This window comes from Lissotriton helveticus, chromosome 5_1 (genome assembly GCF_964261635.1).
Source record: "Lissotriton helveticus chromosome 5_1, aLisHel1.1, whole genome shotgun sequence".
Classification (NCBI taxonomy): Eukaryota; Metazoa; Chordata; class Amphibia; order Caudata; family Salamandridae; genus Lissotriton; species Lissotriton helveticus.
In genome coordinates, this window is record NC_136065.1 from 1,964,420,064 (window position 1) to 1,964,443,199 (window position 23,136).

Sequence of the window (23,136 nt, forward strand, 5' to 3'; positions counted from 1 at the left end):
TTACAGTCAGCCAATAGGAGAGCACAGCAGTCGAAGTGCATAAACATTAGCATGCCACATGTAATCCTGAGTAAAATGGAGGCATGGCCATTGAGTGTGGGGTGGAGTCAGACATGTATTTACATTGCATTTATATAGTGCTTACTACCCCTGACAAGGCGTTGAATGTAGGTAAAAAGAAGAAAATATTCTGTAACTATTTTGTTGACCTTTCAGCTACCAGCATTTGCATATAAAATATAATGCACACACCTGCAATGAAAACGAATGCAATTTAAATTAGTCTGGGGCAAAAATGCATTGCTCTAGTAGGAAAGCTCGGTAAGGTAATGCAATTTCTTCAGATCTCTCTGTGCGTAAACAGAGGATTGCTAGAGGTCCAAGTCTGTGACAGAAAGGCTGAGAAAGCCCTGTGAATATGTAATTCATTAGTTTAAAAAATATATAACACACAGAGTAAAAGATAGGCTGACACAGTTTAAAATGTGCATTACAGTACAAGATATGCTGCACATATTATAAGACAGAATGCTACACAATGAAGAGATTTTCGGCCGCTTCACCAAGGTAAACTTACACTTTTGTGTAAGTTTACGTTTTTTTACAATTCACAAAGCAATTTTACAAGCATTATCTTTACAACTGCGTATCTTTTTTATGTGCTGAGTCTCCGCACGAGTGCAGAGACTACGCAGTCGTAAAGATACTACTCGTAAAATTGCTTTGTGAATTGCAAAAAATCGCAAACTTACACAAAAGTGTATGTTCGTCTTTATGAATGTCACCTTTGTGAATCAGGCCCTTTGTATTTAAGTGCTTACAGTGCATTCAAAACAATTATTTTGGGTAATATGCGTTCAGACTATACTAGTGCAATCTCTTAGGTTTCATCCACCAGACAATGCAAGCTGCCTGGTTGTTAAAGACCTGGGGCCTTATTTATGAAGGACTTGCGCCACCGGTGCGTCACTTTTTCCCATGTTAAAAGTGACGCACCGGCGGCGCAAGTCCTTCATAAATAAGGCCCCTGTTGCGGGCTTACTAAAAACTTGAAGTAGGATTAGAGCCTGCCAATTGCTTACCAATGGTTGCCTTTCCTGTCACCCTCCTTTGCTTGCTTCGTATTCAATGGCTTGTCTTCCGCTTCTTCTGTTTGTCCCTCCCCTGGACCATTGCCCCTTTACCATCATTTTGATTGGACAACTTTTATCCTTCAATTGCTCAAATTTAGCGAACAACTTTTGTTCTTTCTTTATGAGAGTGGGTGACCTTTCTAGCTCTCTCCCTTGTGTGCTGTTTCCTTCCTCCAATTATCCGCCTCCTTTCCATGCGATTCATGTTGCTTTCTCCCTCCTGTTTTGCTTTCTCCCGCGTGCTTCTCCCCTGCTCATGCTTCCTGTTGTTCTCTCCTTCATGTGCTACTCTCTCTCATCTGCTTCTAGTGTTGGAACTATTGGGCAGTCTGGCACTTGCACATGGGCCAGCTCGAAAGGGCCAGTGCAAGTACATTTTGTGTAGTCCTGTGACTAGAAACAGGCACAGCCCAGATACTAGCTTTTCCAAGTTGGCCTATCTGGCAGTGCCAGTCCAACATGGTCTGCTTCCCCCTGGACCCTTCGCTCTGTATTGCTCTTTCCCTTGTGTGCTGCTTTGCCTGTCCTCTCCATCCTGGCTTTATTTTGATGTAATCTCCATCTTCCTCCCCAACCGCTCCTCCCTTGCACTTCTCACAGGCTATTCATTTTTTTGCTGCACTTTTTTGGGCTAGTCTGGCAGCTGTCATTTGCTGTCGGGATCTCCGCTCCATTAACAGCAATTTCATGCTTTTAACATTTCAGTTCCTTTTAAATTTACAGACCTGAGTGGTGTCCGCCATCTTCTATTGGTCAATAAAAAAAAGAAAATGGCGCCTGTTTCATTCTGTAATACTGTACGTGTCCACATTCTTATCGCTACAAAATCATGCAACCGACTACACCAGCTGCGTCATTGCGTCTTTTTTTTACTTCTTTTCTTTGCTGATGCTGCACAGCATCAGCGAACAGCATTGGCAAAGCCAATAGATCCAAAAGGTGAGGCCGATTGGCTTTGCCATTGTTTGTTTTACAGGTTTCTATTATAATGAAGTATTTCAGAACGGATGATAAATTTAAAGTCCCACTCGAAAACTATAACTCTTTGTCACCATAATGATTCACATTATTCTGTTAATTCAAGTGTATACTGGCTCCCAAACAATTGCTCGCGTAGGTGCCTCACGGCGCAGGCTGGCAGCAGCGCAGCCGCTCTGAGCTCTTCTTACTTGCTTCCATATTAGTCATAAATGGAGGACCACGGCCAGTCTGATCACATGGACACCATTGAAGCTCATGCAGTGGCCCAGCAGCTCCAGCACGTTCATGTGGCTATGTACACTGATCACAGCATGATGAGTGCAGACCAAGACTCTGGGGCAGATTTACAAGCCCCTTGCATCATTTTTGCACTGCAGTTGCGTCACGTTTTGTGACGCAGCAGTAGCGTAAAAATGTGGCCCATTTACAACGTGACGCATCTAGGGAGAAGCGTCACCTTGTGAAGCCCTGCATCATATTATACCTGCGTCAGGTTCCAACGCAAAAAAGCCTCGTAGAAGTGACACAGTGAAATCTACAAGATTTCACTGCGCCACTTCTAGGACGCCACTGCGTCAAATTTTTACGCCTGCTTGAAGTAGGCGTAAGGAGTGGTGCAGCACAATGAGGATAGGCATCCCCCTGCATTGCTGGAGTTGCGTCCTGCCTGTGACACATCTCCAGCAACGCGTGACTTTTGCGTCAACAGATGCATCAGAATTTCTGACGCATCTGTCAATCCTTGCATGGTGCACCGTATTGTAAATGCGGCGCATCCATAGTGGTGCAAGGGTTTCTGAAAGTGGCGCAGGGAAAGTGACGCATCTTCAGATGCGCCACTTTCTTGTAAATCTGCCCCTCTGTCTCTTCGCCTGAGGACACATCTTATGATGACTCTGACATTCTGAACTCTGCAGCTGCAGATGAGGTCACTGCTCACCTGGCTGCAGCTGGACCGTTTGGGATGCCCACAGCTGCAGCTGTGGCCACAGGAAAGAAGAACAAGCATTGGAAATGCAATAGGTCTCAGATTTATTTGAGTTAGATCTAATGTCATTGTAAATGGCAATGTCTTTTAGCCAGGTGTTATGGAGTGTATGCATGTGCTGTGTAGTGGAATTATGTGGGTTGGATTGGAATTGTAGCAATGGTGGCATGCTGCGCTTTAGATGAATATGTTTAAAAGTAAAGTGCACCATACTGCGATTGCTACAATAGTTAATTGTGGATGCGTTAACAATTGATGTGTGCACTGATGGCTGGTGGTGTGTGTGCCTGTAGAAATTGTGCACTGATGGCTGGTGGTGTGTGTGCCTGGTGGAAGCGTGCACTGCCGGCTGGAGGCGTGTGTGCCTGGTGGAAGCGTGCACTGACGGCTGGTGGTGTGTGTGCCTTGTGAAAGCGTGCACTGACAGCTGGTGGTGTGTGTGCCAGGTGAAAGCGTGCACTGATGGCTGGTGTTGTGTGTGCCTGGTGAAAGTGTGCACTCACTAATGGCTGGTGGTGTGTGTGTGTTGGGTGAAAGCATGCACTGACGTCTGGTGGTGTGTGCCTGGTGGAAGTCATACTCAAATGACAAAATGTAGAGGGAGATACCCTTTTACTTGGAAAAGGAATGGGTAACAAGCATTCAAAACAACAAATTTCCTTTTCCAAACTTTTTTCGGCCGGAAACCTTAGGAGTCACTATATAGTGTAGGGACAGGTGGACTAGTGTGAAATGAGTATTTGCGCAGGTTACCAAATTTACAAAACTTATATTCAAAGGTTAAGTTACACACAACCCCATGTCATAATTCAAAATATATTATTTATTATTAACTGTTGAATTACTGATACATTTGTTCATTAATAAGTTTTGTGTTTTAAGTGTAATAATTTGTGCATATAAGCTTTGTGAGTTTTGAATTTTTAGCAAAACGTTTTTTATAAATAATGTGACCATGTGTTTTTAACCACATTAATTGACTCTAGAAATGTATCAGTAATTCAACAGTTAATAATAAATAATATATTTTAAATTATGACTAAGGTTTCCGGCCTAAAAAGTTGGGAAAAGGAAATTTGTTGTTTTGAATGCCTGGTGGAAGCCTGCACTGACGGCTGGTGGTGTTTGTGCCCGGTGAAAGCGTGCACTGTTGGCTGGTGGTGTTTGTGCCCGGTGAAAGCATGCACTGACGGCTGGTGGTGTGTGTCTGTGGTTGTGTGTGTGGTGGTGTGTGTGTGGTGGTGAGTGTGTGGTGGTGAGTGTGTGGTGGTGAGTGTGTGGTGGTGAGAGTGTGGTGGTGAGAGTGTGTGTGTGTGTGGTGTGTGTGTGGTCTTATGTGTGTGGTCTTATGTGTGTGGTGTTATGTGTGTGTGTGTGTGTGTGGTGGACTTAGTTTGAGTTTTCGTACCCTGCACACTCACACACTGCCCCTACACACTCACACACTGCTCACCCTACACACTCACCCAATGTTCACCCTGCACACTCACACACTGCTCACCCTGCACACTCACACACTGTTCACCCTACACACTCACACAATGTTCACCCTTCACACTCACACACTGCTCACCCTACACACTCACAAAATGTTCACCCTGCACGCTCACACAGTTAACCCTGCATACTCACACACTGCTCACCCTGCATGCTCACACACTGCTCAACCTGCACACTTACACACTGCTCACCCTGCACACTCACACACTGCTCACCCTACACACTCACACACTGCTCACCCTACGTAATGCGAAAAGACCTAGCTCTACCCTTTGGCCTGTGTTGTAATCGTACAGCAGGTTGTGAGCAGTTGCGCTTGATTGGTTGGGGCGTCCCCTCCTTGCTGCTTCCCTAACAGAGGGCCGGCTGCCTCCAAGAAGCTCCCAAGACACGTGTTCAGCTGTTCTTTGTTTTAGCTCCTGTGTGTCAGTGCACCATGTAAGCGCACAAGCATACCCTGCTCTCTCTGGAACACTCACACTGCTGAGTCTCTCTCACTCTGCAGTCACTCTCACTCTGCTGTCAATCATGCTGTCACTCTCACTCTGCAGTCATTCTCACTGTGCAGTCACTCCCACTCTGCAGTCACTCCCACTCTGCAGTCACTCTCACTCTGCAGTCACTCTCACTCTGATGTCAATCATGCAGTCACTCTCACTCTGCAGTCACTCTCACTCTGCAGTCACGCTCACTCTGCTGTCAATCATGCAGTCACTCTCACTATACAGTCACTCTCACTCTGCAGTCAGTCTGCAGTCACTCTCACTCTGTAGTCACTCATGCTGTTACTCTCACTCTGCAGTCACTCATGCTGTCACTCTCACTCTGCAGTCACTCATGTTGTCACTCTCACTCTGCAGTCACTCTCACGCTGCAGTCACTCTCACTCTGCTGTCAATCATGTTGTCACTCTCACTCTACAGTCACTCTCACTCTGCAATCACTCTCACTCTGCAGTCACACTCACTCTGCAGTCACTCACTCTGCAGTCACTCACTTTGCAGTCACTCTCACTCTGCAGTCACTCTCACTCTGCAGTCACTCTCAAGCTGCAGTCACTCATGCTGTCACTCTCACTCTGCAGTCACTCATGCTGTCACTCTCACACTGCTGTCACTCATGCAGTCACTCACTCTGCAGTCTCTCACTCTGCAGTCACTCTCACTCTGCAGTCACTCTCACTCCGCAGTCACTCTCACTTTGCAGTCACTCATGCTGTCACTCTCACTCTGCAGTCACTCTTGCTGTCACTCTCACTCTGCAGTCACTCTTGCTGCCATTCTCACTCTGCTGTCACTCTCACTCTGCAGTCACTCTCACTCTGCAGTCACTCTCACTCTGCAGTCACTCTCACTCTGCAGTCACTGTCAATCATACTGTCACTCTCACTCTGCAGTCACTCTCACTCTGCAGTCAATCATGCTATCACTATCACTCTGCAGTCACTCTCACTCTGCTATCAATCATGCTGTCACTCTCTCTCTGCAGTCACTCTCACTCTGCAGTCACTCTCACTCTGCAGTTAATCTCACTCTGCGGTCACTCATGTTGTCACTCTCACTCTGCTGTCACTCATGCTGTCACTCTCACTCATGCTGCCACTCTCACTCTGCTGTCACTCTCACTCTGCTGTCACTCTCAGCCTTCTGTCACTCACTCTGCAGTCACTCACTCTGCACTCACTCACTCTGCAGCCACTCTCACTCTGCTGTCACTCTCACTCTGCAGTCACTCTCACTCTGCAGTCACTCTCACTCTGCAGTCACTCTCACTCTACTGTCAATCATGCAGTCACTCTCACTCTGCAGTCACTCTCACTGTGCAGTCACTCTCACTCTGCAGTCACTCTGCTGTCACTCTCACTCTTCAGTCACTCATGCTGTCACTCTCACTCTGCAGTCACTCATGCTGTCACTATCACTCTGCAGTCACTCTCACTCTGCTGTCAATCATGCTGTCTCTCTCTCTCTGCAGTCACTCTCACTCTGCAGTCACTCTCACTCTGCAGTCACTCTCACTCTGCGGTCACTCATGTTGTCACTCTCACTCTGCTGTCACTCATACTGTCACTCTCACTCATGCTGTCACTCTCACTCTGCTGTCACTCTCACTCTGCTGTCCCTCTCTGTCTGCTGTCACTCACTCTGCAGTAACCCACTCTGCAGTCACTCTCACTCTCACTCTGCTGTCAATCATGCAGTCACTCTCACTCTGCAGTCGCTCTCACTCTGCAGTCACTCTCACTCTGCAGTCACTCTGCTGTCACTCTCACTCTGCAGTCGCTCATGCTGTAACTCTCACTCTGCAGTCACTCATGCTGTCACTCTCACTCCGCAGTCATTCATGCTGTCACTCTCACTCTGCAGTCACTTTCACTCTGCAGTCACTCTCACTCTGCTGTCAATCATGCTGTCACTCTCACTCTGCAGTCACTCTCACTCGGCAGTCACATTAACTCTGCAGTCACTCACTCTGCAGTCACTCACTCTGCAGCCCCTCTCACTCTGCAGTCACTCTCACTCTGCAGTCACTCATGCTGTCACTCTCACTCTGCAGTCACTCATGCTGTCACTCCCACTCTGCTGTCACTCTCACTCTGCAGTCGCTCTCACTCTGCAGTCACTCTCACTCTGCAGTCACTCTCACTCTGCAGTCAATCATGCTGTCACTATCACCCTGCAGTACTCTCACTCTGCTGTCAATCATGCTGTCACTCTCACTCTGCAGTCACTCTCATTCTGCAGTCACTCTCACTCTGCAGTCAATCATGCTGTCACTATCACTCTGCAGTCACTCTCACTCTGCTGTCAATCATGCTGTCACTCTCTCTGCAGTCACTCTCACTCTGCAGTCACTCTCACTCTGCAGTCACGCTCACTCTGCAGTCACTCATGCTGTCACTCTCACTCTGCAGTCACTCTCACTCTGCAGTCACTGTCAATCATGCTGTCACTCTCACTCTGCAGTCAATCATGCTGTCACTATCACCCTGCAGTACTCTCACTCTGCTGTCAATCATGCTGTCACTCTCACTCTGCAGTCACTCTCATTCTGTAGTCACTCTCACTCTGCAGTCAATAATGCTGTCACTATCACTCTGCAGTCACTCTCACTCTGCTGTCAATCATGATGTCTCTCTCTGCAGTCACTCTCACTCTGCAGTCACTCTCACTCTGCGGTCACTCATGCTGTCACTCTCACTCTGCTGTCGCTCATGCTGTCACTCTCACTCATGCTGTCACTCTCACTCTGCTGTCACTCTCACTTTGCTGTCACTCACTCTGCAGTCACTCACTCTGCAGTCACTCACTCTGCAGTCACTCTCACTCTGCTGTCACTCTCCCTCTGCAGTCACTCTCAGTCTGAAGTCACTCTCATTCTGCTGTCAATCATGCAGTCACTCTCACTCTGAAGTCACTCTCACTCTGCAGTCACTCTCACTCTGCAGTCACTCTGCTGTCACTCTAACTCTGCAGTCACTCATGCTGTCACTCTCACTCTGCAGTCACTCATGCAGTCACTCTCACTCTGCAGTCACTCTCACTCTGCTTTCAACCATGCTGTCACTCTCACTCTGCAGTCACTCTCACTCTGCAGTCACATTCACTCTGCAGTCACTCACTCTGCAGTCAATCACTCTGCAGTCACTCTCACTCTGCAGTCACTCTCACTCTGCAGTCACTCTCATGCTGCAGTCACTCATGCTGTCACTCTCACTCTGCAGTCACTCATGCTGTCACTCTCACTCTGCAGTCACTCATGTTGTTACTCTCACTCTGCTGTCACTCATGCAGTCACTCACTCTGCAGTCACTCTCACTCTGCTGTCACTCATGCTGTCACTCTCATTCTGCTGTCACCCTCACTCTGCAGTCACTCTCTCTGCAGTCACTCTCACTCTGCATTCACTCTCACTCTGCAGTCACTCTCACTCTGCAGTCACTGTCAATCATGCTGTCACTCTCACTCTGCAGTCACTCTCACTCTGCTGTCAATCATGTTGTTACTCTCACTCTGCAGTCACTCTCACTCTGCAGTCACTCTCACTCTGCAGTCAATCATGCTGTCACTATCACTCTGCAGTCACTCTCACTCTGCTGTCAATCATGCTGTCACGCTCACTCTGCAGTCACTCTCACTCTCACTCTGCAGTCACTCTCACTCTGCAGTCACTCTCACTCTGCAGTCACTCATGCTGTCACTCTCACTCTGCTGTCACTCATGCTGTCACTCTCACTCATGCTGTCACTCTCACTCTGCTGTCACTCAAACTCTGCTTTCGCTCTCACTCTGCTGTCACTCACTCTGCAGTCACTCACTCTGCAGTCACTCTCACTCTGCAGTCACTCTTCTGTCACACTCACTCTGCTGTTATACTCATTCTGCAGTCACTCACTCTGCAGTCACTCACTCTGCAGTCACTCTCACTCTGCAGTCACTCACTCTGCTGTCACACTCACTCTCACTCATGCAGTCACTCTCACTCTGCAGTCACTCTCACTCTGCAGTCACTCATGCTGTCACTCTCACTCTGCAGTCACTCTCACTCTGCAGTTACTCTCACTCTGCATTCACTCTCACTCTGCAGTTACTCTCACTCTGCAGTCACTAATGCTGTCACTCTTACTCTGCAGTCACTCTCACTCTGGGGTCACTCATGCTGTCACTCTCACTCTGCTGTCACTCATGCTGTCACTCTCACTCATGCTGTCACTCTCACTCTGCTGCCACTCTCACTCTGCTGTCACTCACTCTGCAGTCACTCACTCTGTAGTCACTCACTCTGCAGTCACTCTCACTCTGCTGTCACTCTCACTCTGCAGTCACTCTCAGTCTGCAGTCACTCTCACTCTGCTGTCAATCATGCAGTCACTCTCACTCTGCAGTCACTCTCACTCTGCTGTCAACCATGCTGTCACTCTCACTCTACAGTCACTCTCACTCTGCAGTCACTCTCACTCTGCAGTCACATTCACTCTGCAGTCACTCACTCTGCAGTCACTCACTCTGCAGCCACTCTCACTCTGCAGTCACTCTCACTCTGCAGTCACTCTCACGCTGCAGTCACTCATGCTGTCACTCTCACTCTGCAGTCACTCATGCTGTCACTCTCACTCTGCAGTCACTCATGCTGTCACTCTCACTCTGCTGTCACTCTCACTCTGCAGTCACTCTCTCTCTGCAGTCACTCTCACTCTGCAGCCACTCCCACTCTGCAGTCACTCTCACTCTGCAGTCACTGTCAATCATGCTGTCACTCTCACTCTGCAGTCACTCTCACTCTGCTGTCAATCATGCTGTCACTCTCACTCTGCAGTCACTCTCACTCTGCTGTCACTCTCACTCTGCAGTCACTCTCAGTCTGCAGTCACTCTCACTCTGCTGTCAATCATGCAGTCACTCTCACTCTGAAGTCACTCTCACTCTGCAGTCACTCTCACTCTGCAGTCACTCTGCTGTCACTCTAACTCTGCAGTTACTCATGCTGTCACTCTCACTCTGCAGTCACTCATGCAGTCACTCTCACTCTGCAGTCACTCTCACTCTGCAGTCACTCTCACTCTGCTGTCAACCATGCTGTCACTTTCACTCTGCAGTCACTCTCACTCTGCAGTCACTCTCACTCTGCAGTCACATTCACTCTGCAGCCACTCTCACTCTGCAGCCACTCTCACTCTGCAGTCACTCTCACTCTGCAGTTACTCTCACTCTGCTGTCACTCATGCTGTCACTCTCACTCTGCTGTCACTCTCACTCTGCAGTCACTCTCTCTCTGCAGTCACTCTCACTCTGCAGTCACTCCCACTCTGCAGTCACTCTCACTCTGCAGTCACTCTCACTCTGCAGTCACATTCACTCTGCAGTCACTCACTCTGCAGTCACTCACTCTGCAGCCACTCTCACTCTGCAGTCACTCTCACTCTGCAGTCACTCTCACTCTGCTGTCACACATGCTGTCACTTTCACTCTGCTGTCACTCTCACTCTGCAGTCACTCTCTCTGCAGTCACTCTCACTCTGCAGTCACTCCCACTCTGCAATTACTCTCACTCTGCAGTCACTAATGCTGTCACTCTTACTCTGCAGTCACTCTCACTCTGGGGTCACTCATGCTGTCGCTCTCACTCTGCTGTCACTCATGCTGTCACTCTCACTCATGCTGTCACTCTCACTCTGCTGTCACTCTCACTCTGTTGTCACTCACTCTGCAGTCACTCACTCTGTAGTCACTCACTCTGCAGTCACTCTCACTCTGCTGTCACTCTCACTCTGCAGTCACTCTGTCTGCAGTCACTCTCACTCTGCTGTCAATCATGCAGTCACTCTCACTCTGAAGTCACTCTCATTCTGCAGTCACTCTCACTCTGCAGTCACTCTGCTGTCACTCTAACTCTGCAGTTACTCATGCTGTCACTCTCACTCTGCAGTCACTCATGCAGTCACTCTCACTCTGCAGTCAATCTCACTCTGCAGTCACTCTCACTCTGCTGTCAACCATGCTGTCACTTTCACTCTACAGTCACTCTCACTCTGCAGTCACTCTCACTCTGCAGTCACATTCACTCTGCAGTCACTCACTCTGCAGTCACTCACTCTGCAGCCACTCTCACTCTGCAGTCACTCATGCTGTCACTCTCACTCTGCAGTCACTCATGCTGTCACTCTCACTCTGCAGTCACTCATGCTGTCACTCTCACTCTGCTGTCACTCTCACTCTGCAGTCACCCTCTCTCTGCAGTCACTCTCACTCTGCAGCCACTCCCACTCTGCAGTCACTCTCACTCTGCAGTCACTGTCAATCATGCTGTCACTCTCACTCTGCAGTCACTCTCACTCTGCTGTCACTCTCACTCTGCAGTCACTCTCAGTCTGCAGTCACTCTCACTCTGCTGTCAATCATGCAGTCACTCTCACTCTGAAGTCACTCTCACTCTGCAGTCACTCTCACTCTGCAGTCACTCTAACTCTGCAGTTACTCATGCTGTCACTCTCACTCTGCAGTCACTCATGCAGTCACTCTCACTCTGCAGTCACTCTCACTCTGCAGTCACTCTCACTCTGCTGTCAACCATGCTGTCACTTTCACTCTGCAGTCACTCTCACTCTGCAGTCACTCTCACTCTGCAGTCACATTCACTCTGCAGTCACTCACTCTGCAGTCACTCACTCTGTAGCCACTCTCACTCTGCAGTCACTCTCACTCTGCTGTCACTCACTCTGCAGTCACTCACTCTGCAGTCACTCACTCTGCAGTCACTCTCACTCTGCAGTCACTCTGCTGTCACACTCACTCTGCTGTTATACTCACTCTGCAGTCACTCACTCTGCAGTCACTCACTCTGCAGTCAGTATCACTCTGCAGTCACTCTCTCTGCTGTCACACTCACTCTCACTCATGCAGTCACTCTCACTCTGCAGTCACTCTCACTCTGCAGTCACTCATGCTGTCACTCTCACTCTGCAGTCACTCTCACTCTGTGGTCACTCATGCTGTCACTCTCACTCTGCTGTCACTCATGCTGTCACTCTCACTCATGCTGTCAGTCTCACTCTGCTGTCACTCTCACTCTGCTGTCAATCACTCTGCAGTCACTCACTCTGCAGTCACTCACTCTGCAGTCACTCTCACTCTGCTGTCACTCTCACTCTGCAGTCACTCTCAGTCTGCAGTCACTCTCACTGTGCTGTCAATCATGCAGTCACTCTCACTCTGAAGTCACTCTCACTCTGCAGTCACTCTCACTCTGCAGTCAGTCATGCTGTCACTCTCGCTCTGCTGTCACTCATGCTGTCACTCTCACTCATGCTGTCACTCTCACTCTGCTGTCACTCTCACTCTGCTGTCACTCACTCTGCAGTCACTCACTCTGCAGTCACTCACTCTGCAGTCACTCTCACTCTGCTGTCACTCTCACTCTGCATTCACTCTCAGTCTGCAGTCACTCTCACTCTGCTGTCAATCATGCAGTCACTCTCACTCTGCAGTTACTCATGCTGTGACTCTCACTCTGCAGTCACTCATGCAGTCACTCTCACTTTGCAGTCACTCTCACTCTGCTGTCAACCATGCTGTCACTCTCACTCTGCAGTCACTCTCACTCTGCAGTCACTCTCACTCTGCAGTCACATTCACTCTGCAGTCACATTCACTCTGCACTCTCACTCTGCAGTCACTCTCACTTTGCAGTTACTCTCACGCTGCAGTCACTCATGCTGTCACTCTCACTCTGCAGTCACTCATGCTGTTACTCTCACTCTGCTGTCACTCATGCAGTCACTCACTCTGCAGTCACTCTCACTCTGCTGTCACTCATGCTGTCACTCTCACTCTGCAGTCACTCTCACTCTGCAGTCACTCTCACTCTGCAGTCACTCTCACTCTGCAGTCACTGTCAATCATGCTGTCACTCTCACTCTGCAGTCACTCTCACTCTGCTGTCACTCTCACTCTGCATTCACTCTCACTCTGCAGTAACTCTCACTCTGCAGTCACTCTCACTCTGCACCCAATTGCAATAAGGCAGTATCCTTATTGGCTCTGTGGGTAGGTGCAGCGGACTGCACAGTCAAAGTACATTTTTGGGAAACAGTTGCCAACTTAAAGATTCTACAACGATCTCTTACACCGAGTCTCACTCTGCTGTCAATCATGTTGTTACTCTCACTCTGCAGTCACTCTCACTCTGCAGTCACTCTCACTCTGCAGTCAATCATGCTGTCACTATCACCCTGCAATCACTCTCACTCTGCTGTCAATCATGCTGTCACTCTCACTCTGCAGTCACTCTCACTCTCACTCTGCAGTCACTCTCACTCTGCAGTCACTCATGCTGTCACTCTCACTCCGCTGTCACTCTCACTCCGCTGTCACTCTCACTCTGCTGTCACTCTCACTCTGCTGTCACTCACTCTGCAGTCACTCACTCTGCAGTCACTCACTCTGCAGTCACTCTCACTCTGCAGTCACTCTGCTGTCACACTCACTCTGCTGTTATACTCACTCTGCAGTCACTCACTCTGCAGTCACTCACTCTGCAGTCAGTCTCACTCTGCAGTCACTCACTCTGCTGTCACACTCACTCTCACTCATGCAGTCACTCTCACTCTGCAGTCACTCTCACTCTGCAGTCACTCATGCTGTCACTCTCACTCTGCAGTCACTCTCACTCTGCAGTTACTCTCACCCTGCATTCACTCTCACTCTGCAGTCACTCTCACTCTGCAGTCACTCATGCTGTCACTCTTACTCTGCAGTCACTCTCACTATGCTGTCACTCATGCTGTCACTCTCACTCTGCGGTCATTCTCACTCTGCAGTCACTCTCACTCCGCAATCACTCTCACTCTGCAGTCACTCTCACTCTGCTGTCACTCTCACCCTGCTGTCACTCATGCTGTCACTCTCACTCTGCAGTCACTCTCACTCTGCAGTCACTCATGCTCTCACTCTCACTCTGCAGTCACTCTCACTCTGCAGTCACTCTCACTCTGCAGTCACTCTCACTTTGCTGTCACTCTCACTCTGCATTCACTCTCACTCTGCAGTCACTCTCACACTGCAGTCACTCTCACTCTGCACCCAATTGCAATAAGACAGTATCCTTATTGGCTCTGTGGGTAGGTGCAGCGGACTGCACAGTCAAAGTACATTTTTGGGAAACAGTTGCCAACTTAAAGATTCTACAATGATCTCTTACACCGAGTCCTCATGGCAACTTCTCAGGGGGGTTTCTTTTTCCCAGAATGAAAAGTTCATAATAATACAGAAACATAGATGATGTGGCATAGAGGTTTATTGAGTAACACCCCATCCATCAGCTACCAAGGAGTAACTGACTTCTAGAAAACAATTATAAGAACAGCATTCCAAGTTCCACAGAACCTTCAGCAATAGAGATCAGAGAAGACACTACACATCTTCTTTCTTATAACAAAAGTTCAGCTTCAAAAAATTAAAGAAAACAAAGAATAAAACAATAAAAGAATGTAATACAGAATGCAAGAAAATTGTTAGTTGCATGATAACATGTACATTTTAACTTACATAGTCCTTAAAATAGACAGGAATTTGTTTAATCCGAGTACTACTCCTGACATGAGAATCATCAAATTAAGCAAGAAGACTTACTTTTAGCCAAACTCTTATGTAAAGTACATTCTTTAACAATAGCAACACGATTTAAATTCCAGATCTTGCCATTCTCCAATTTTACAGAATTCTTAAAACACTTAATGACACGCATAGGGGCAGAATATTTCGACCAAGATAGAGCTCCAACAGGTGCTCTGACCCGAACCACATCACAACTATGGGCCTTATTTATGAAGGCCTTGCGCCGCCGGTGCGTCACTTTTAAAATGGGAAAAAGTGACGCACCGGTAGCGCAAGGCCTTCATAAATAAGGCCCTATAACTTTACTTTCCTTTACTCTTTTCCTCTCATCAAAACATATTTTATTTTTTAACTGAAGCCTTTCTTCTCTTACCCCCAGATGCATCAAGCATCCATTTTGCGATTCCTTATTAGCGAAAAATAAGGATTCGCTAATAAGGAAGTGCAAAATGCCATGCATCAAGAACTCGCTTTAAAAATAGCGATTTCTTAAAATTCCTTAATTGCGACTCGCAAATTGCGAATCGCAATTAAGGAATACCTCCCTAAAGGCCCATAGGAATGAATGGGAAGACATTCTCAATTTGCGATTTGCAATTAGCGAATCGCAAATTGAGAATGCAATTTCAAGGGTGCAGGGGTGTCCAAAGGACACCCTATTGCACCCCTGAAATCTGCATATTGGTACATCATGCACACACACATGCCCTAAGGGCATGTGTGTATGTAAAACGGAACTTTGAAAAATGCACTTTAGAGCATTTTTCAATGTTTTTGCAAATTACCATGAAGTTCAACTTCATGGTAATTTGCTACTCCTATTTGCGAAATCGCTATTTGTTTTAGTTTGATGCATTGCATTTAAGGAATCTCAATTTGGGATTCCTGAAAAGCTATCACAATTTAAGGAATCTCAATTTAGAGATTCCTTAATTGCGATTTTTGCATTTGGGATGATGCATCCCAAATGCAAAAATACCGGTCGCAAACCGTTTGCGACCTGTTTTTTGCTTGATGCATCTGGGCCTAAGTCTCCAAATCTCCAATACTGTTATCTTTTACCCCTTTACCCGAGGACATCCATCCTGGACATAAACTTGTGTTCGGAGTTCTGCCCTTAAATAATTCCAAAGGGGTCTTCTTTGTCGACATTTGAGGGTAAAATCTATGTGCCAAAATACATTTCTGCAACTCCTCCTTCCAATCTAAAGAATTCACTCTTGAAAGTTGTATATTCTCCTTTATCACTCTGTTAAACCTTTCAACTGTTCCGTTGGTTTCTGGATGATATACTGATGTTCTTTTATGCACAATTCCACAAGATACCAAAAATTCAGACTTCATGCTTGAACAAAATTGAGGTCCATTATCAGATAGAAGAGTTTTTGGAAACCCCTCTCTTCTGAAAATGTCCTTTAGAAAAGAAATTACACATGAAGATGTGACCTCCGATACAGAGGATACTTCTACCCATCTTGAATATAAGTCAATTAAAACAATAAGGAGTTCGATGTTCACCAGAAAGCGGATATACAATATCAATTGCAACATCCTCCCAAGGACCACTCGGTAAATTACGACACACCATTGGAGCAGTCCGAGAATTAAGAATTTTTTCGCTTACTTTACATTGTAAACACTCTCTCACCTCTCTTTCAATTTCCAGATCCATACCTGGCCACCAGAATAAACTACAAATGATTTCCTTTGTTTTAACAATGCCTAAATGACCTTGATGAGCCTCCTCAATTAATCTTCTTCTTAATGAATTTGGAGGGATCAATTTTGAACCCCTTAAAAGAATTCCATTTTCTACAGATTATTCATTTACAACTAAATGCCAAACCTTAGACAAGGATTTGTCAACAACTGAATTTTTAAAAATTAAACTAATCACCTTTGAAATTTCATTATCTTTTCTGTTTTCTTCTAACCACTCCTCTTCAAGTATGACACCAGAAGTGACTTCACATACATTTACCTCATTCTCACGAATTTCTTCCTCAACATCTCCTTCTAAAACATCGCAAACCAAACGTGAAAGACAGTCAGCAGACACATTTTTAACACCTGGAATATAATCCACACTAAAATTAAATTCCTGAAGACCAATGACCCATTTTCTAATCCGAGATGAGACACAATCTAAACCCTTTATCATGAAAATTTCCTTTAAAGGTTTATGATCTGAACAAACCTTAAATTCTAGACCCCAAAGAAAATTTTTACATTTCCTGAGTGCCCAAAAAATTGCCAAAGCTTCTTTTTCTATCACAGAATAGTTTAACTCTGCACCCCATAAACTTCTAGAAGCACAAGCAATACGTTTCTCCTTTCCACCTCTATTTTGTTTTAGAATGGCACCTAAGCCCTTAGAACTTGCATCAGTTACCACAAAAGTCTCTTCATAAGGAATAAATGCCTGTAGATTGGGAGCATTAACCAAATCTTTCTTAATATCCTCAAATTCCTTTTGACATCCTTCTGACCAAATAAACTCCTTATTCTTTCCAATTAAATTCCTTAAATTACTAGATTTGCTAGCTAGGGGCCAGATGTAGGTAGAATTGATTTACCACTTCTTAAATACCGAATTTTACCGATTCGGTATTTAAGAAGTGGTAAATATGAAGGGGGAGATGTAGGTATTTCCAGATGTGGAAATACCGAATCGTTAAGATTCAGTATTTACCGAATCTGGAAATACCGAATCGGTATTTCCTATTGATTCCTATGGGCTGTGAAGCCCATAGGAATCAATGGGCAATACCGATTCTGTAATTACAGAATCGGTAAATACCGATTTTAGCAAGGGTGCAGGGGGTGTCACTTTGACACCCTCTGGCACCCCAAAAATAGGCATGTGCGCCATGTGGCACACAGACATGCCCTAAGGGCATGTCTGTCTGTCACATGGCTAGGTGTGCATGCACACATGTGCATGCACACCTGAATTCGGTATTTTAACACCCAATTGGATTGGGTGTTAAAATACCGAATTTGTAGGGCCTTTGGGACTCTGAAGAGTCCCACCTTCATATGGATTTACAGAATCGGTATATTTACCGATTTGGTAAAATACCGAAGTGGTAAATTTACCGAATCGGTAAATATACCGATTCTGTAAATTCTGACCCACCTACATCTCAAAAGCCAAATACCGGTTGGTAACGGCCGAATTCGGCCGTTACCGACCGGTATTTGGCTACCTACATCTGGCCCTAGATTTTTAATAAATGTACCATAATATTCAACCATACCTAGAAAAGAAACAATCTCTTCCTTGTTCTTTGGAGACACTAAATTTTCTATGGTATCCACCAAATCTTTCTTCAGTGAAATTCCTAAAGCTGATATACTGTGTCCTAGATAATTAACCTCATTAACTGAAAATTTGCATTTTTCATATTTTAACGTAAGTCCAGCAGATTCCAACCTCCTTAAAACCAATGTCAAAGTCTTGTCATGCTCCTCTTGATTATTTCCAAAAATCAGTAAATCATCTTGGTAACATTTTACGGATTTCATTCCTCTCAAAATAGAAGCCATAACCCTCTGAAAAACTGACGCAGAAGACACAAGACCAAACGGCATCCTTTTATACTTAAATGCACCCATGGGAGTGATAAAAGCCGTTAGGTCTTGTGACTCCTGCGTCAACTCAATCTGATGATAAGCCTGAGTAAGATCTAACATTGTAAAAATCTTCGAATCACAGAAAGAAGTTAGTAACTCATCTATGTTTGGTAATGGAATTTATCCACAATTACTTCTTTATTGAGTGATCTCAAATCACAGCATAATCTTACATCGCCATTAGGTTTGTTCGCGACAACAACTGGCGCCAACCATTCTGTTGCCTCCACAGAAGATATAATATCCTGTTCTTGTAATTTCTTCAATTCCTGTTCTACTTTTTCTTATACAGCTATAGGAATCCTTCTTACTTTAGCCATGACAGGTACAGCATCTTTCTTTAACTTAATACTATGCTTGTAACCTTTAAGACATCCCAATTCTGAACGGAAAAGCTGCAGGAATTCTTTTACAAAAGAATTACCATCAGATTTTGCTTCCTGAATCTGAACTTTTGGATTTGAATTAGGATTTAACATCACCCCCAATAAACGCTGATGTGGCCATCTAATTAAACAATCGCCAACTTTTGAAACATAAACTTTTCCAACGATTATATTTTTCTCCATTTCAATTGAAGCATTAAAATAACCCAACATGCTTATGGGAGAACCACCATACCTCCCTGGATTCACATCCATTTTAAAAAGCTTATTTTTCATTTGAAAACATTTTTCATAAATTTCCTTTGAAATAATTGAAATATGTGAAACAGAATCAAACTTAATTTCTAACACTACACCATCTACCTTAACCTTACCAATTGGATGATCATTACTTCTTCTCTATTTTACTTGACATATAACTTCTTTTATCTCTTTGTTTAATACTTTCTTATCTTTAGACTTACAAAATTTCACGAAATGTCCCTTTTTCTCACACCCATGACACACAAAACTCGATGCTGGACAAGTCTTTGAGTTCGCTTTGTGACCAGGCTTTCTACACCTGAAACATGTTATTGCACTGAACGATGTTTCCTCTTTGCTTGAATCTTTCACAATATTCTTTACATCTTTTACCTGACAAACATCTTCTTTAACATCTTCAACTACTGCCTCAGTTTTTCCTTTGTTACCCTTTAACTCATTTACACATTTTAACATATGCTCTACCCTTTTTGCTATACCTACAACCTCCTCTAAAGGTGGTTCGTCCTTCAGCCACAATTCCTCTCTGAACTTATACATTCTAAAATTAACTGATCTCTTAAACGTTCTTCATTTGCTGCACCAAATTTACAAGTAGAGGACAATTTCCGCAAAGCAGTTAAATATTCCTCAACCGATTAATCTTTTCCTTGCTCCCTTTTTCCAAAATGGTATCTTTCCATAATTGTGCTTACACGAGGCAAATAGTGTTTATATAAACATACTTCATACTCATCCAAACCTCGTTGTTCCTGTGGAGGTAAAGTTGGTAAATTTTCTAACACCTCTTGACCCTCTCCTCCTAAACAATGCATCAAGAGAGAATATTTCCTTTCTGCACTTAAGTTAGTACCACATACTCTCGCATAATGTGCAAATATTTTTTTCCACTTGCTCCATTTTACTTTGGGTTCTCCTGGATCACTGAGGAAAAAGGGTGGAGTAGTCACATTCTGCATTTTCCTCTCTTTTTTTAAAACTAAAACTCAATTAACCTAATCCTTCCTTTCAATTACTATTTTAATATCTTTTTGTTTATAAATAAGTAACACTATAACAAAAAAAACCTATCTATTAATACCAGATCAACAGTAATAATACATCACCATGTTATCACATAAAGTATTCAAAATATTTAAATTGTACCTTCACTTAAATTTAAAATCTTACACTTTGTGATAAAATCATAACATCACAAAAGTATTCGTTTTCTTTTTAACCAAAGAAGAATAACATTATACTTTAAAGTCTTCTTTGAAAACCTTCCATTCGACAATATTCCTGTGATAAATGTCCTTTACCTCACCGAACACTTCCTGTTTGTTTAAACATAAATTAAACAGAAAATGAGCTCCCGCGTAAGCACAAGCTGATAACGCAAGCAAACAGTTATCGCGGTGTCTCTTCACACAGTACAGTGACGTACACTCTGCGCTGAATCCTTTAGCAGCATTCCAATATGTCATCACTTGTTACTTGCAGCCGACCGAAGAAGATCTCCGCTCCCCCTTCAAACAACCACAAAGCCGCAATACTCCTTTCCTCCACAGCCGCTCCAAACATAACTTAAATAAAGGTACGTACAGAAACTCTTTTCTGTCTACCTTCCCACCTTATGTGTATCGTAAACAGCCGCTGGAGAAGTTATTAGCTTCCCGACATTCTCAACAGCCACTGGAGAAGGACAAACAACACGCTCTTGTTCGTAAACTGTCTAAATCATTCTTACATACGAACTCTTCTTTATCTACCTTCCCACTTAATATTTATCATAAACTGCCGCTGAAGAAGCTTTTAAACTTCCCGTCTTTTCACAACAGCCGCCGGAGAAGGTAAAACAAAACCCTTTACTTTAAAACTGCCTTCACACATATGCGTTTTCCTTCACTGCCTTTATGTAGGTTCCTTCACTAATTTCTTTTATAAATATTTTAAAAACTCAATAAAGTCCTTTCACTACAAAGCACAGTCCATTCCACTTAGCTTGATGTTGAGGTGTTCATCTCCTCTTTCATTTCTCCTCGTTGACCCTCGTCGCCAATGAAAAGTTCATAATAATACAGAAACATAGATGATGTGGCATAGAGGTTTATTGAATAACACCCCATCCATCAGCTACCAAGGAGTAACTGACTTCTAGAGAACATTAATAAGAACAGCATTCCAAGTTCCATGGAACCTTCAGCAATGGAGATCAGAGAGGACACTACACAGAACACCACCTGGAATTCCACGCTGGGTGGTATTGAACGGATCTCGTGATTTCCAGTTGGGTTAAATACCTCACGTTTTGTTAAATGTTGGCATGTCAAACCTGCCGGAGTTTAAAAAGGGGAAAAGTGTACCGTGTTTACGATGTCATGTGGATTTTGGTGCTTTCAGTATTAAAATTGAGTTCTAACAGAAAAGAGTATGATCTATAGCAATTAGTCATTGTCTGGTCCTGCTTCCAACTGAAGCTAGTGGCAGAATTTCAATAGAACGGAAGAAAATGCTTATCAATAGTGACCTAGAAACAGGAAAAAAAAACGGCGAGTGGTGCACGCGCGTGCGCCACTGCCATCATATATCTTCAATTATGACGGCCATGTCTGGCCGCGATAATTGAAGAGATATGGCCTTTGGTGCGCGTAACAGACACCAATAGGCCATGGGCGGAGCTACGCGACCGCCCGTGGCCTATTGCGTGTTCTGTTTTAAAAATACAAGCACGCAAAGGCCAATGAAAATGGACCTAGGAAATAACACGTACGAGCTGCGTGGAATTTCCAGGTCCATTTTCAAAACCCCAGGAAAAGGACTCTGGCTGCGCGACACTGCTTGGCAGTGTACGCTAGGCCCGAGACCTAAAAACAGGCTCACATATTTGAACCAAATCCGTCCATTCGCAAGAGGCAGCAGACACGGTTGCTAAGAAAATTACGAGCCACACTGGATGTATACACCACCAGAGTCGGTCAGCAGGAGATAGTGCTGCACATTTCGCCATCCAAACCGCATCCTATCTTCAAAGTGTTTGTCATAGCACCCCTGGAGAATGTGGTGTGTAAATACAAGAGCCTGATCCTGGAAGATCTGGAGTCTGCCTTGGCTGAACCATGCCCCTGCACCACAAGAGATGAACCCAGAGCTGCCACCACTAAATATTGATGGCATTCCGGTGTCTGTGGACAAGATGACCCATGCACAACTACGTGCTTTTATTCCGGAAATGCTGACGTATTCAACAGGAAGAGGGAAACCTGGCTGGGGCAAGGAGAGTTGCAAACCACTTTGGTGGCCAGATGACATCCCGTGGGCGAATGTTCGCAGTGACGTCCGCTCAGAAGACCAGAAGCAGCGGGTGTCCTGGACTCAAGCGCTGCGAACTAGAGTTAAACATTGTTACAAGCAGCACTAACATGAGGACCTCTTGTATGCCTTTGAAGATAACCAGACACATCAAGTGGCCACGCACAGCATATCACATCTACTTCCTTCGCAGACAGTGGTACCAACAACCACTAACCCTGATGTAACAGTTTCTCCCATACAGGTTGGCACGGGTGCTACAGTTGCCACACTTGCTGATGCCTCTGAGCTGCCTACCACAGTTACTGTTGCACAAGTCAATTATTCTACTGTAATGGACGGGGAGGCACTGAATGAGACATGGAGCTCTCTAGAAAGGATATCCCACCCACAACAACGATCCAGCAACCGTATTGCAGGCAGATCACCTGAAGATCAATATCGCCCTGCTCCGATCTTACATCGCTCAGAAATGAGCTGTGACGTCCCTGCCAATGAATATGCTAAGATGGAAACCGGGGCGCTGAGAACACACCTGTTGCCTGTTGCCGTGGTCCAGCAAACAACACAACACAAGATGGAGGACGAGGCGGACCCAGTAACACCGGGACTGATGCCTTCTATGGAACTATGACGATGCCCCACGGGCTGAAACTAAAACTGTTTGTACTTACCGCGGAGCCCGAGTACCCTTGGCCGCTGCCCGGAGGAGCTGTCCCATGCAGCTACAGCAGAGTCTGGCTCTGGGTCACCCCATCAGCCATCACCTACCCAGCCGGACATCAGACATTGTTTTTCACGCTTCTCCATGGTTTTATCTGTCTCTCTCTTTGACTAGTTTGACT

General features: G+C 45.3%; 1 pseudogene; it reads left to right on the forward strand.

Annotated features, from left to right (window-relative positions):
• Positions 1-2,323: 2,323 nt before the first annotated feature.
• Positions 2,324-22,925, forward strand: LOC144752833 (nuclear respiratory factor 1 pseudogene; annotated as a pseudogene).
• The last annotated feature ends 211 nt before the right edge of the window (positions 22,926-23,136 follow it).